The 14,495-nt window shown below is 40.9% G+C and overlaps 1 protein-coding gene across 1 annotated transcript in view; it reads right to left on the bottom strand.

Moving 5' to 3' along the window:
* ULK4 (unc-51 like kinase 4) overlaps window positions 1–14,495 on the bottom strand; it is a 704,158-nt gene that overhangs the window by 246,852 nt on the left and 442,811 nt on the right. The window lies entirely within an intron of this gene.

Genomic DNA, 14,495 nt, shown 5'->3' on the forward strand with positions numbered 1-14,495 from the left:
AGACTGCAGTGTTTATGGGTCAAGCATCTCAAACAACAGTTCATCACAGGGGTGCCACATCAATCTACATTCCCACCACTGGCTAGGAAAGTGCACGGGTTACCTGTGTTTTGGGCAATTCGTCTAGATGGAAAGAAAGCCACACCTCTAATCATCAGTAAGGGCAAGAAAGATAAGATTGAACGTGAAATGGAAAGAAATCAGCGTGAAAACTTTGTGAAGCCCCGTCTGCAAGAGGTTGTAACTTGGGTGAAGAAGTCAAAGTCTATGTTTCTATGTAAGTCATGGGATAAAAATTACTGACAGCTGTGTTGCCAATGCACTATGAGAAGGCTACCTGGACAAGACCTACTCATTTAAGGAGAGCTATATTGCTGGACATCACAGATTGTGTCCACTTCTCTTGAAGGCAATGGAGGCACAAGAAATCCAGGCTGAAAATTCGGGTATGTACACTTATGATGATGTTATTGAAGAAGATGACATGACCATTTTTGAATAAAGGTAGTTTGTTTTGTATTTTTAGACTTAAGGTACCTGTTTATTGAAATTTCTGTCAACTGTTTATTGAAATTGCTGGCACCTGTTTTTTTACATTTGCGGTCAACGGTTTATTGAAATTGCTTGCATCTGTTTTTGACATTTGCCGTCAATGTTTTTTTGTTATATATTCTTTATTCATTTTTCACATAACATACATATGTTTTCCTTGATTTAATTTCAAGGTATTTCAATAGTTTATGCAAAATGTTAATAAAAACATTTATACAAAAACATAGATCTAACACAAGCGATGTACCGGTGATGAGTAAAAATGAAAGCAGAATCCACTCTGGAACAGAATAGACCAACCAAGCCGGGGGAGGGGGGGGCCCTCCCCCCCTCCCCCGGCTTGGTTGGTCTATTCTGTTCCAGAGTGGATTCTGCTTTCATTTTTACTCATCACCGGTACATCCCAATGCCTTGCAGCTGCTCCTAGTTTCATAATTTTATGATAATATTCGAGTGCTCGTTATTGATTTTAAATCCTGTTATTTATTTATATCTTCTTGAGTACTGTGGGGTGACTGTCTATTTCTAATAGATTCTTACCTATACTAAATTCTCTTGTGAAATAAAGTGCTTCAATTCTTTTTAGGCATTCACGGTGCCATTTTCTATTGTAAAATAAAGTGCTAAGTGCCAAGTACGTGGTTCGTTTACAATTATTTTTGTGACTATTTCTCTAAATTTGGAGTATTATTACTGTGGATCCTCCAACTAATTTAGTGTATGCTAAAGTATTGTAATTACACCAAGTGTTATCTTAATTAAATCAATTTAAGTTTCTAGGTTAGGGTTTTGCTCTATCCATAAATAACGCATTTCTGCTAACATATATATATATTTCTCGTGTTTATATGTGTAGTTTACCAGTCCTTTCCAGGATGCTAAGCTGGGACCGTTCTTTGCCATCCAGCTTCTCGCAATGATGACCTTTGCTAAGGAGCATAAGTTATTAATGTATTGCCGATTTCCGGGTTTTAATTTCCTAGCTTCCACAATGTTCAAAAGACAGCCTTTCGCATTGAGGATTTCTCTAGGAATACCAGACTCCACTAATTTTTGAATAATTTCCTCCCAGAAATCGGCAACACATTGGCATTGCCAAAGGAGATGAAAAAAACGTGCCTATGTTGGTACAGCATTTAGGGCATGCTGCTGATGCTCGCCCCTTAAATTTAACCAGGCATGTTGTTGTCATATAAGATCTATGTAGTATAAAGAATTGGACCTGCTGTATCTGTAGGGCGCTTGTAGATTGGGCAATGGAAGCAACCACATGGTGCCAATCCTCTTCCTCTATTGGCCCTAAGTCTTGCTCCCATTTATTCCTTAATAGCTCCATTGTGTCTCCACCTTTTTCTAAATGAAGCCTTTTAGAGATTTGGCTGGTTAATTGTTGACCTGGATTGTTGTTAATTCCTTAAAAGTTACAGGGTCATCTATTGGATGTAGGGGTTCAAGCCCGGGCGTATTGGACAGTTTAACTACCTCCTGCCAGATTTTAATGGCTTGCCTTACTAGTGGTGGGTCTTTCGGACATATGATCGTTTGCAATATTCTATTTTTAGGATGGGTTCGAGGTGTAGCCAGGGTTATTGCCGCCAGAGCGTTATCAGTGTCCTCAAGATCCATTATCCAGGGGCATTTGCTGTCAATGTTAATTAAAATAAGCCCTACCCTGAAAATAAGCCCTATGGTGTTTTTTGTTGAAAAAATAAAATAAAACAGTGTCTTATTATCGGGGAAACACGGTAAGAAGTGGAAAATGAGGGATTCTGTGAAACCAACTCACGTTCAGGTAGACCAACAAAAATTTCAGCCACAACTGCCAGGTAAATTGTTCGAGATGCAAAGAAAAATCCACAAATAACTTCAGCTGAAATATAGGACTCTATGAAAAAAAGTGGTGTGGTTGTTTCAAGAAGCACAAAAAGGAGGCATTTGAAGAAAAATGGGCTGCATGGTTGGGTCGCCAGAAGAAAGCCATTACTACACAAATGCCACAAAGCATCCCTCTTACAATACTCCAAACAGCACAGAGACAAGCCTCAACATGACAATGATCCAAAACACAAGGCCAAGTCAACCTGTCAGTGGCCATCTTAGTCTCCTGACTCCTGACCTCAATATCATTGAGCCACTCTGGGGAGATCTCAAATGTGAAGTTCATGCAAGACAGCCCAAGAATGTACAGGAACTGGAGGCTTTTTCCAAGAAGAATGGGCAGCTTTACCATCTGAGAAAATAAAGAGCTTCATCCACAATTATCACAAAAGACTTCAAGCTGTCATTGATGTTAAAGGGGGCATCACATAGTATTAAGAACTGGGGTATGTTTCATTCATATTCTCTGACAAATGGGCAGAAAATCACTTATTCTGCTAGGGTACGTAAACTTTTGAGCACAACTTATGGAAGTCGAGTTACACACACGCCATTTTAGGATAGTATGGCCGCCATTTTGGTTCGCAGAGTTGCGCAAATAAAGTTTCCATACCCGAGTATGCGTGACAAAGTGGACCAGAAGAGTAGCCATACTATCACACATAAATTCATAAATACATACTGACACTAAGTAAAATGTAGTTAAAGGTTTAGAACGCCACACATAGCTTAGTTAGCCCTGCATACATCTGTCTGTATCATGTTTAGTACCGTTCCGTTCCTTATGCGTAGTATTCCGGTCATTGCGAATATTTCGCAATATACACAGCTCCATAGTTATGGACATAATCCATATTCCAGGGACAGTTTCTGTTGAAAGTATGTAACAAAGGAATCCAGATGAAACCAGTTCTTATCACTGCTGACGCCGAAACCAACAAACAAAGGACTCTTAAAGTTCACTCCCCTGGACCTAGCCAAACCAGGTGTATCAGCTTACCCCCCAATCACAGCTAACCTGACATACGACCTCCGACCAATGAAAACGGCCTTTGACCTCCCCTTTCTGACCCTATAAGATAGGCGACCCAGAGCAGCCAGGGTCTCTTCGGCACATCTACCTTCCCATGACTTTTCTACCGGACTATAGTTCAGCCCTGAACGATAGTGAGCTCTGACCGGACTGCACTTCGCATATTTGATGAGACGGGTAACGGTTGCATTAACGGTATTTATACTTATTGTATAGTTGGCTGGTTGTGTCTTGTATCTGTATTCTTCCCCCTTAGCAGAACCTGTTTAGTATTCATTGTTAGCATCTTGTATTACTTGTTATACCTGCATCTTCTATTCCTGTAACCCCCTGTTGTCCATTAGGGACTCAAATACAACCTTTTTATGGAGTTCTTATCTCCTTACTTCTATACTGTGGTTTGTGTCTGTTATTCGCATTTTGCGATAAAGGTATATTACGGACACTGTCCATAAAGGTATATTCGCAGATTAGAGACAAATTACTGCGAAGGAATCTCTTATTAAGCTATTGGTTCTTGGTGTTTAATATGCTATAAAAGGTACGCTACGCTGCGCTACGTTTTGTTCGCACGTAGTTAGGTATAAAGGGTACGCAGGTTGCGGACTTATTACGTAACCTGCGCTTTTCACTTATTGTCTCTCTGGTCATATTTAATCCACATTAACAATTGGGGTGCTCGCCCGGCCGTTTCACAGTCCAGAACTCAGTACCAGGCGTGCGACCCGACCTATACCAGCAAAAGGGTGGAAGTATTATCCATTGCTGGATAGGCCAGGTCCGCGGCGGTGCGGGGTTTGGGAAGTGCTAGCGTTGAACCCGGAGCACAATAAGTGAAAGCCACGTGTTTAAAGCATACATTAAATGTTTAGTAAACTGTACTTCTGCCTGCCACAAGTAGTTTAACGGGGTATAGTGTCTTGAGTTGCTTGTTCATTACAGTATATGTACCACGTGCGATAAGGTTCGCACACGTGGAATCTGTGTTTATTATAGTACATAGAGGATCCCCTCTGTGCAAAACTATAATTGTTTATTGTTAGTTACCGCAAAAACAGGGACTCCGCCACGTGGCGACAAGTGCTGGGCCTTTTGCAGTAACGTAAAGCGTCTATTGTGTATTACGCAAGGTGCGCGCGCACGTGCCCACATCGGGAAAGTTTCGCATCTTTGTACGTGGTTTACGGATTAAGTGCGGGATTTATTTCGCATTTTGATACGTAACTCTCGGACGGAGTTAAGGGATTTATTCCACATTTAGGCGCAATTACTGCGTATAGCGAGACCCGAGTGCAACCTTGCAAATACACTATAGAACACGTGGGTGGCCGATTCATCGGCGGCCTGTGAACAGCGCATGTACACACGTGGCTGTTCATTGGTACTGCACATGCAGCACACATAGGAACTCAAAGGTGAACAGTAATAAACCACTAGCCTTATTTAAACAGTATAGTAATATACTGCGAATGGGGCGGTGATTTAATAAAGAGAAAATAAGTTTTTTTCTTTTTGTTCATTTTCTCATAAACAAGCAACTCAAGCATTATTTTAATAGATTCCTATAGCGTATTATAAGGGATTTATACCTGCATAAGTATCTAGTGACAAGCTACCAGCCTGGGAAGATTTTCTGTACAGAAATATTTCAAAAATTAGCATAAGACCAAGGTGTAACTAGCGCCCAGTGTGAAACATAACTGAGGCGAACGGGTGTGTGACGGCACGACTCAGCGCAGTGTAGTCCAGTGTAGGACAGTCCAGTTAGGACCGGGTTCACGTGACGACGTGCCCATAGGAACTGCCCCTTCAGTGGAATTGATTCCGCTAGGAGGGTACAAGAAGATACATCGGAACGCACTTGTTTCCGATTAGCTACTTTAGAAATCCAATTTTTGGGGGTATAGGAAAACAAGTTTGTTATACCCTGGAAAAATTGTGCCGCACCAAGCAAGTTGGCTAGAAGTTCGCTGCTAGTTGAAAGACTTGGTGATTGAGTACATTACCTCGCATTGTGGGCTTCACGCTTGATTGCGGAATAGTGTCGCTGTGTGGAGAAGTGAGTGGTTGGGGAGCTCTCAACTTAAATAACCAACCGGTATCTATTAGGCGTGAACGTTTATTCCTGTAATTATGGGTAATAACGGGTCACGCTGTGATAACGTGCATGTTAGGGAGGAAGCAAGCCGGCCAAAAGGATCGGCTGCTTTTATTATGTGCAGGAAGCAAGGTGAACTCGCAGTTGTTTACCAAAATAAATGGAGAAAAATGACACAAGGCAACAAGTTAGAATTTCCCAGTGTTGGTAGCTTCGATCCAGAAATCTTATCAGCAGTAAAAGATGAAATATGCCTACTCTCCAGTCGTAAGGAGAGAGTGAAGCATATAAATATTCTTAAATTGTGGCAGAAGGAAGGACAGGAACAATGGGGAACCAGAGGTCTGGCAATACTTGACGCAATCAGCCACAATAAAAATGCAACCGTTACAACCGCTGCCACAATAGAATCAGCTCCCCCACCCCCATATGTGCCGAAGGGGTTAATGACTCATAAGAAAGACATGAGTAATAATGTATCCATTGCTAACTTGTACCCTGTTTTTACCCCCTATAAGCAAGATACAGATCCACAAGGGAGATTCCTGACATCAGCCATCCCTTGCGAAGCTAGCGGAAAGGAGAGAGAGGCTGAGACAGCCCAAGCTGCTGCTGCTGTTCTGGTCGAGGAGATGGCTGATGCCAGGAACACGATTGGAGACACAGGTAAGTACACACAACACAGCACAGAGATAGTTGCTCCTGGGATGTTGTCCAATGGTGCAGGGGGGATACAGATCCACCCCCTGCACACAGAGGAACCTCCTTGTGGACGGGGAGGTGGGGATGAGGTAATGCCTGTAAAGGATAGTGACATGCACAATACATGGACACGATTGGAACGTCATTCAATCATCAAAAATTTCCCTGATCCCAGCAAAGATCTGGCAAAGTGTCAGAAATTTGTAAGGGAGCGAGGAAATTCAGATGAGCCCACCAATAAGGATTGGCGATACATGTTGAGAGCTTGCCTCCCTTCACACACACATGTCCAGAAGTTCATTCGAGACAGTGGTGTGGAGGGCGATAAGATTTTAACTGAACAGGGCAACCAGGAAAATATACGCCTAATAAATATACAATTGGGTGTATATTTCCCAGCGACAGTTGAAAATACCCTAGGGTTCACCATCACACAGAAAGATGGTGAGTCCACCAGCGGATATTTCAACCGTGCTTTACAGGTGTTGCCAAAACACTCTGGTATCCCCAGCCCCAGGGACAGCATACATCTTAAGGGAGGGATTGTCTCTGTGCTGATACAAGGTCTTAGGGAAAATCTGAGAACCAACATAGAAACCATTCACCCCAACTGCAGACAGATGTCAATACACACTTTAAAGAAATCTGCTGTTGATCTGGACAAACGATTTATGACAGAAAGACAAAACCAAATAGTATGTTTCAAATGTGGAAACAATGGACACATAGCCAGACATTGCAGGGTAAATAACCATAGAAAACATAACACATATGTAAGTAACTGAGAGACACAATGGGAGAAGACAGGTAGGTCTCAACACATAGCCATAGCCCCACCTAGTAGCCAACGCCGCCCTAAGCATGACACATATATGCAAACAGGGAGTAGGACACACATACACCCCACATCCAGGTAACATAAGACAATATCTGAGGGAGGAGCCTCAGATATGGGTAAGTGGAATAGTTTAAATATAAAGTTTTTTTTGTACCTAACCCGTTAACAACATTCCCTCCTGGTCTAGGTTGTGTCAAGCAAAAGAGTAGCAGCAATTGGGGTAACAGGAAAAATACAGCATTACCCACTGACGAAACCAGCAGATGTTACAAGCGGGCCTCTGCATACCAAACACTCTTTTCTGTTGGCTGCAGCGGCCCGACTAACCTCCTGGGTAGAGATTTACTATGTAAAATGGGATGTGTCATCTATTGCACCCCTGATGGGGTATTTCTGGACACTCCTAGAAATCTTACACAAGAAGTGCAAGATATGCTGGACAGTCCTCAGAGGCTAATGTTGTATTCCACTGTTATAGAGTCAAATCCATCTAAGGTAGCTAAAAACTACAGCACAAATACCGAGTTCCCTTTGAACTAAAGATGGGAAGGACACAGGATCAATGGCAACCATAGCTTCAATAGAAACCCTGTTAAAAACAGAAAGTATAGCGCCCCAAAGTACAGCCTCACCATTCGAAATCTGAGGTTGAGCGGGAAAAATACCCAGTGAAATAACAAGGTTCCCAAAAGAGAACTTTTAGCTAAATACCCCTAGACACAGCCCATAGTCACAACCACACTGGGAAACAGAAAGAAAGGGAGGGCTTACGAATCAGAACAGGAGTTGAAAAGGGTAAGAACCAAATAGTTGAGAGCCAATTCCCCCATAGTGCTAAATCCTGGCGTCATCAAAATAAAAGAAAAATTTTCGGTTGAAAATAAATGTACACATTACTGTCATTAATATTTTCTACCCTTTTTGAGTTTTTCTCTCTCTTTTTTTCTTTTTTTTTCCAATTTTTTTCTCCTTCCCCTACTCTTTTGTTCCAGAAACCCACAAATCATAGATAAATAGTTCGAAGAATCTGTCGCACTCCCAGCAGAGAAATACCATTGTGAATATGCGGTACCCTGTAAAGCGAGTAGTCACAATATAGATATTTTTCAGTAAATCTTGAACAAAGTCCCAATAACTTTAAGCATTACTCCTAATGTTACCCAGGGCAACCACAGCCACCATCATACTTAAAAGCATACCAAAAAAGAGAGACAACAAAGAGTTCAAGGGTCTGTTGTCACAAACAATACCTACCAAAGGATGCCATATCTGAAAAACGTGTATATGTTGTAACCACCCCTGTTTTTATTTTTGATCCCAAAACTGTACATTATCCTTCGTGACCCTGAGTAGATTGTTCGATAAATGCGGCCCATCGTTTATCCGTGATCCCGGATCGGCCAAGAGCAGATGGTTTACTCCCCTTATATGTTTAATTCATGGATCCCAATTTCTTTGTTAGGATTATGAATTTCTGTATTGTCGTGTGAAATGTTTTGTATTGTAACAGTTTTATAATTACTGTTAAAGGGTGGACTATGGAAGTCGAGTTACACACACGCCATTTTAGGATAGTATGGCCGCCATTTTGGTTCGCAGAGTTGCGCAAATAAAGTTTCCATACCCGAGTATGCGTGACAAAGTGGACCAGAAGAGTAGCCATACTATCACACATAAATTCATAAATACATACTGACACTAAGTAAAATGTAGTTAAAGGTTTAGAACGCCACACATAGCTTAGTTAGCCCTGCATACATCTGTCTGTATCATGTTTAGTACCGTTCCGTTCCGTTCCTTATGCGTAGTATTCCGGTCATTGCGAATATTTCGCAATATACACAGCTCCATAGTTATGGACATAATCCATATTCCAGGGACAGTTTCTGTTGAAAGTATGTAACAAAGGAATCCAGATGAAACCAGTTCTTATCACTGCTGACGCCGAAACCAACAAACAAAGGACTCTTAAAGTTCACTCCCCTGGACCTAGCCAAACCAGGTGTATCAGCTTACCCCCCAATCACAGCTAACCTGACATACGACCTCCGACCAATGAAAACGGCCTTTGACCTCCCCTTTCTGACCCTATAAGATAGGCGACCCAGAGCAGCCAGGGTCTCTTCGGCACATCTACCTTCCCATGACTTTTCTACCGGACTATAGTTCAGCCCTGAACGATAGTGAGCTCTGACCGGACTGCACTTCGCATATTTGATGAGACGGGTAACGGTTGCATTAACGGTATTTATACTTATTGTATAGTTGGCTGGTTGTGTCTTGTATCTGTATTCTTCCCCCTTAGCAGAACCTGTTTAGTATTCATTGTTAGCATCTTGTATTACTTGTTATACCTGCATCTTCTATTCCTGTAACCCCCTGTTGTCCATTAGGGACTCAAATACAACCTTTTTATGGAGTTCTTATCTCCTTACTTCTATACTGTGGTTTGTGTCTGTTATTCGCATTTTGCGATAAAGGTATATTACGGACACTGTCCATAAAGGTATATTCGCAGATTAGAGACAAATTACTGCGAAGGAATTTCTTAAGCTATTGGTTCTTGGTGTTTAATATGCTATAAAAGGTACGCTACGCTGCGCTACGTTTTGTTCGCACGTAGTTAGGTATAAAGGGTACGCAGGTTGCGGACTTATTACGTAACCTGCGCTTTTCACTTATTGTCTCTCTGGTCATATTTAATCGCCATTAACAAACTGTATGTATATATATATATATATACAAGTAGAGAAGCCGCACACAAAGAATTCTGTTTCCAACAGTGGGTGCCAGATCATGTAAGCAATATTATAGGTATATTCCCACACAAGGTAGAAAAATGGTCTGCACACCATAAATTGGTGTGCAGACCATTTTTCTACCTTGTGTGGGAATATACCTATATATATATATATATATATATATATATATATATATATATATATATATATACATAGAGAGAGAGAGCGAGAGAGAGAGTAAAAAATATTGAGAAGAGCGCCTCCTAGTGTAGTATTTTAATTATAACAAGTAATGTTGAATAGCACCTCAAGAATTAGAGGAATACCAAATATAGTGGTTCCCAACCACTATATAATGAGCTTCTAAAGCCATTTGACACGGTGAAACGCATCAGGAGCCTGCTCCCCATTTTGCCCTTGTGTTGGACTTTGATCTATCCGGACCAGCTCCAGACTTTCCTCTGCAGAGTGCCTACATTTGCCAAAATGGGAGTTCTGACCACCAAGCCTGGTGTTACTGTACCTACTCATTCCATCCCCATATGGTGCACTGGACTTCACAAGAAACCGTATACCAGTTTGCCAGTTGAGAAAGGGAGGTAGCCAAGAGCCTTCAACTACACCCAAGGTGGATGGTAATTCTTATCCCAACTGCCTGGCACCAATTTATGCACCTACTTGAGGCTATATAGGAACAGACAGTCCGTTACATTAATTGAGCAAAATCGAATTTCAATAGTAAACATACTTTTGATTTTTGATTTATTCAAGTATTTCACCCCCTGTATCCTAAGAGAAGAAATTTTAATGAATTCATGCTATGCGAGGATGCATCAGATAAGCTGATTTGATTTTAAACACTGTACGGGCAAGTTAGTTGTCATTTGCTATTTACATTAAAATTGTCTAGTGGTATTACACTAGACTGTTCTTTTATTTTCTTCTAATATGTGCTATTATTGGAGGAGTCGTGGAGGAGATGACAAACTACTTGTGAGGAATGAAAGAAGTTCCTGTTATCCTAGGATATTAGAGGCTCATTACATAGTATATATACACACACTATATATAACTTAAAAAAATATCAATACTGTCACATAGAAAACAACATTTAGTGTTGAATATGAATGTTTTATCTTTGCTTTTTGGCAGCTGCTAAGAACAGTGTTGGAATTTCAGCTCATTGATCTCTATGGAGACACCGGTACAGCACAATTGGCAGTCTTTGCCATGCTGATGCCAGAGTAAAGACAGGGAAATGTAGAATATGCTCTATATTCTTCTCTTCTGCCTTTCTGTGTAAATATGACTGTGTGCACTGCTGCTGCTGCATCTGTCCGTAGAGATCAATTATGACTATGTAATCTACCGTCTATCCTCCAATCAGATGGCAAAAGAAAAGAACAGTGGAGAAATATAATTAATTTACACCAGTGATCACAACTTATATTTGTCACATACAGAAAGAAAACAGAGAATTGAAAATACTTTTAATTTAAGCACAATTGGAGCACCTTGTATAGTATAAAAAGGCTAACCATTTAATTGCACAAAGAGTATTTCATAAGCTGCAACTTTTTTTGTATACATAATGCATTGCAAAGTTAATAGTATAGAACATAGTTAAACTAATGTGAGAAAAGTAGAGCACAATCTGATATGCTTCTGAAAAAAAAAAAAAAAGTCTGTCGCACTTGGGGACAGATTCAAGTAATTGCAAACTATGTTGCACAAATTTTCACCACAGATCAAACTAGTGCCTTCAAGTTTTGCTAGTCAATTAGATAGTTATGTTAATGATGGTTTTAAGGCCCCGTACACAAGGCCGCCGAGAGCTGGCGGGAGTGGGTACTAATTACCTGGGCCCAGGCTTGCTGGAGGGGCCCAGCGGGGGCATTGGTCCAACCCTCCCCCTTCCCCCTCCGTCTCTTCCGGGCTGCAGCAGCAGCACACACGTACAGCATGAGCGTCTCACTGACAGCATGAGAGCTCATGCTGAGCCTGCTGTGCACATGCTGTAGGTATGTGCTGCTGCTGCTGAGGGGGGGGGGGGGGGGGGGGGCAACAATAACACTCCCCCCTCAACTTTAAAGTTTTTTTTACCCACCTAAATGTTTTTTTCTTTTTTGGGGGGGGGGGCCTAATCGTGGGAGGTGGCCACACCTCCTGCAATTAGACCACACCTCTGAAATGTTGCAGTTGCCCGGAATACCTCTTGGCTGCCCTGCCCGTACACACGGTGAGATACTGGCTAATGGAAGATTTTGACTAAATAATTTTGAGAGAGATTTTGGCTAGATGCACTGAAAATTTTAACTAAGGGATTTTGTCTAAGTATTGATAGTCTATGATCTAGTCCCCATTGCCTTGCCTGCATAGTCTATCTATGCTAAGCAATCTATGCTAGACAATATTGATTAAGCAGGAGAAAAATAGGGACATTTTGGCTAACCTTCTAGGCTAGTCAAAATCTCCAGCCAAAATCTCACCGTGTGTACACCCCTTAAGTCAGACATGTCCAAACTATGGCCCTCCAGCTGTTGTGAAACTAAAAGTCCCATCATGCCTTGCCACAGGTCTGCTATTAGGGAACTATGGCAAGGCATCCTGGAATGTGTAGTTTCATAACAGCTGGAGGGCCGTAGTTTGGATATGCCTGCCTTAAGTTGTACATCAGACTAATAGTGCCCATACATATGTGTGCTTGAATGCAATGCGATATCGTAATGAGATTTCACTTGCAGTGCTTATTTTTTGCATTTGATGTGCATACAATCATGTGATAAATCGCATGCCCCTTGCGCCCTGAAATCATGTGTCTTCCTTCTTCCAAGATGGGAGTGTACAGGAAATGATTTGAAAACAGCCATGATGATAAATCGCATGTGTTTAAAAACCACATGCGATGCGATACATGTCATGTGCAGCACATAATATCTTGAGGTGCGAGATTCGACCAGCTTGCCCATGCATCTTATCAGGTGACGCATGCATTTGGCCTTCAATCAATGCTATTTAATGAAATCACATGAATGTATCCAATATTTTTTCCCAACTGTCGGTACATTTCCAACAGTCAGAAATATTGGCCAATCTGACTGCTGGTATTCAATCTTCCAACTCTTGGAAACATTTGTTAGTTGAAAAGACTGTGGATCATTAAAAACGGCCATGGATTGTTGAAAACGGATGCAGATTTGGCAACCTAGCGCCCATTTTCAACAATGCAGATTCAAATTTTTATAAAGTCTGCATGGGCTTTAATGCAGCTGAATTGAATAGGTGTGTGCCAATATTTCCGGCTTTCAGAAATATTGGCAAACATTAAATACCGCCCTTAATGATAACGGAGAATAATATATAAAGTGTATGTTGGGTGTTGTATTGCTAGAAACAAGTTTGCATGTTTGCAGATGGGAGTGTTTTGTTACAAGTTTTATATACAGTAAATACTACAAAATGACAAGATAAACATTTAAATTTTCCCTAAAACATAGCACTTTTATTTTTTGAAGTATACTTGCTGGCTATTATTTTTCTTTTATTAATAAAAATGGTTAAAATCAACAATTTGACACAATTGCTTATGGACACACTGTATATCCACTTACTCTGTCTTTATGGTAACTTGCCTTCATATCGGACACTTTTTTGGGGAGTTGAAGATAATTTTTCCTACTCCTTTACATGATTTACACATTTTACATACACTTCAGATTTATCATGCAAGATTGCTGCAATGTTTGCAACTTCTAAATTGAATCGCATGTACTGTACCAAATATAGGCGTCACTCAGTATTCCTCTCAGCCCCTCACTTTTGTTTCCTTTGTGACGTCATGTTTGTAAGCCTTAAAAAAAAGTGCACTTTTGATGACACCCATAGGTTTTGCTGTGCTGACCCGGGTCCAATGTGAATGTGGCCAACCTGCGAATAACCTGGATTGAAGTGCAGTGTGAAAGGGGTCAAAAAGATGTCTGACCCAGGTCATACCAGGGATGGACCCATTTTTAAAATACAGGGTTGGACTCGGGTTTGCGGTATGTGTGTATATATATATATATATATATATATATATATACACATATACATACACACACACACATAAATATATAGTTAATAGTACTAGTGCATGCATGATAATGTATCAGACTAATAAAAGTAATGAACTGTAAATTGTGGTTCTTAACCTCAGTCCTCAAGTATCCCCAACAGTTCATGATTTCCAGGTCACTCAACAGGTGCACAGGTGCACTCATTACTTACTAATTTAAAAGATCCACATAGTGAAGATAATTATTTCACTTGCAATTCAGTTTGGAGACCTGCAAAATGTGTGGAACTTGAGGACTGAGTTTGAAAACCACTGCTGTAGATAATACACCACAGTTCTGTGCAACATAGTGTAAGATATGTATAATGTAGTAATAAAATGCACAGTCTGGAATGTGATCCCTAGAGGTGAAGGTGGGCACCCAGGCAGTTGGTCTAAACGGAGGTTACCACTTTGGCCAGTGCAACACTGCTTAATTGTGTGCCCAACACAAAATGCATGCATTTCTGCAACCGGGTGAATATATATACAGTACATTAATTCATAGTTACATGCATTTTAGCAACCAGTTACACTTGATTTGCTAGTTCAGAATCTAA

This window comes from Crinia signifera, chromosome 5 (genome assembly GCF_055691185.1).
Source record: "Crinia signifera chromosome 5, ASM5569118v1, whole genome shotgun sequence".
NCBI lineage: Eukaryota > Metazoa > Chordata > Amphibia > Anura > Myobatrachidae > Crinia > Crinia signifera.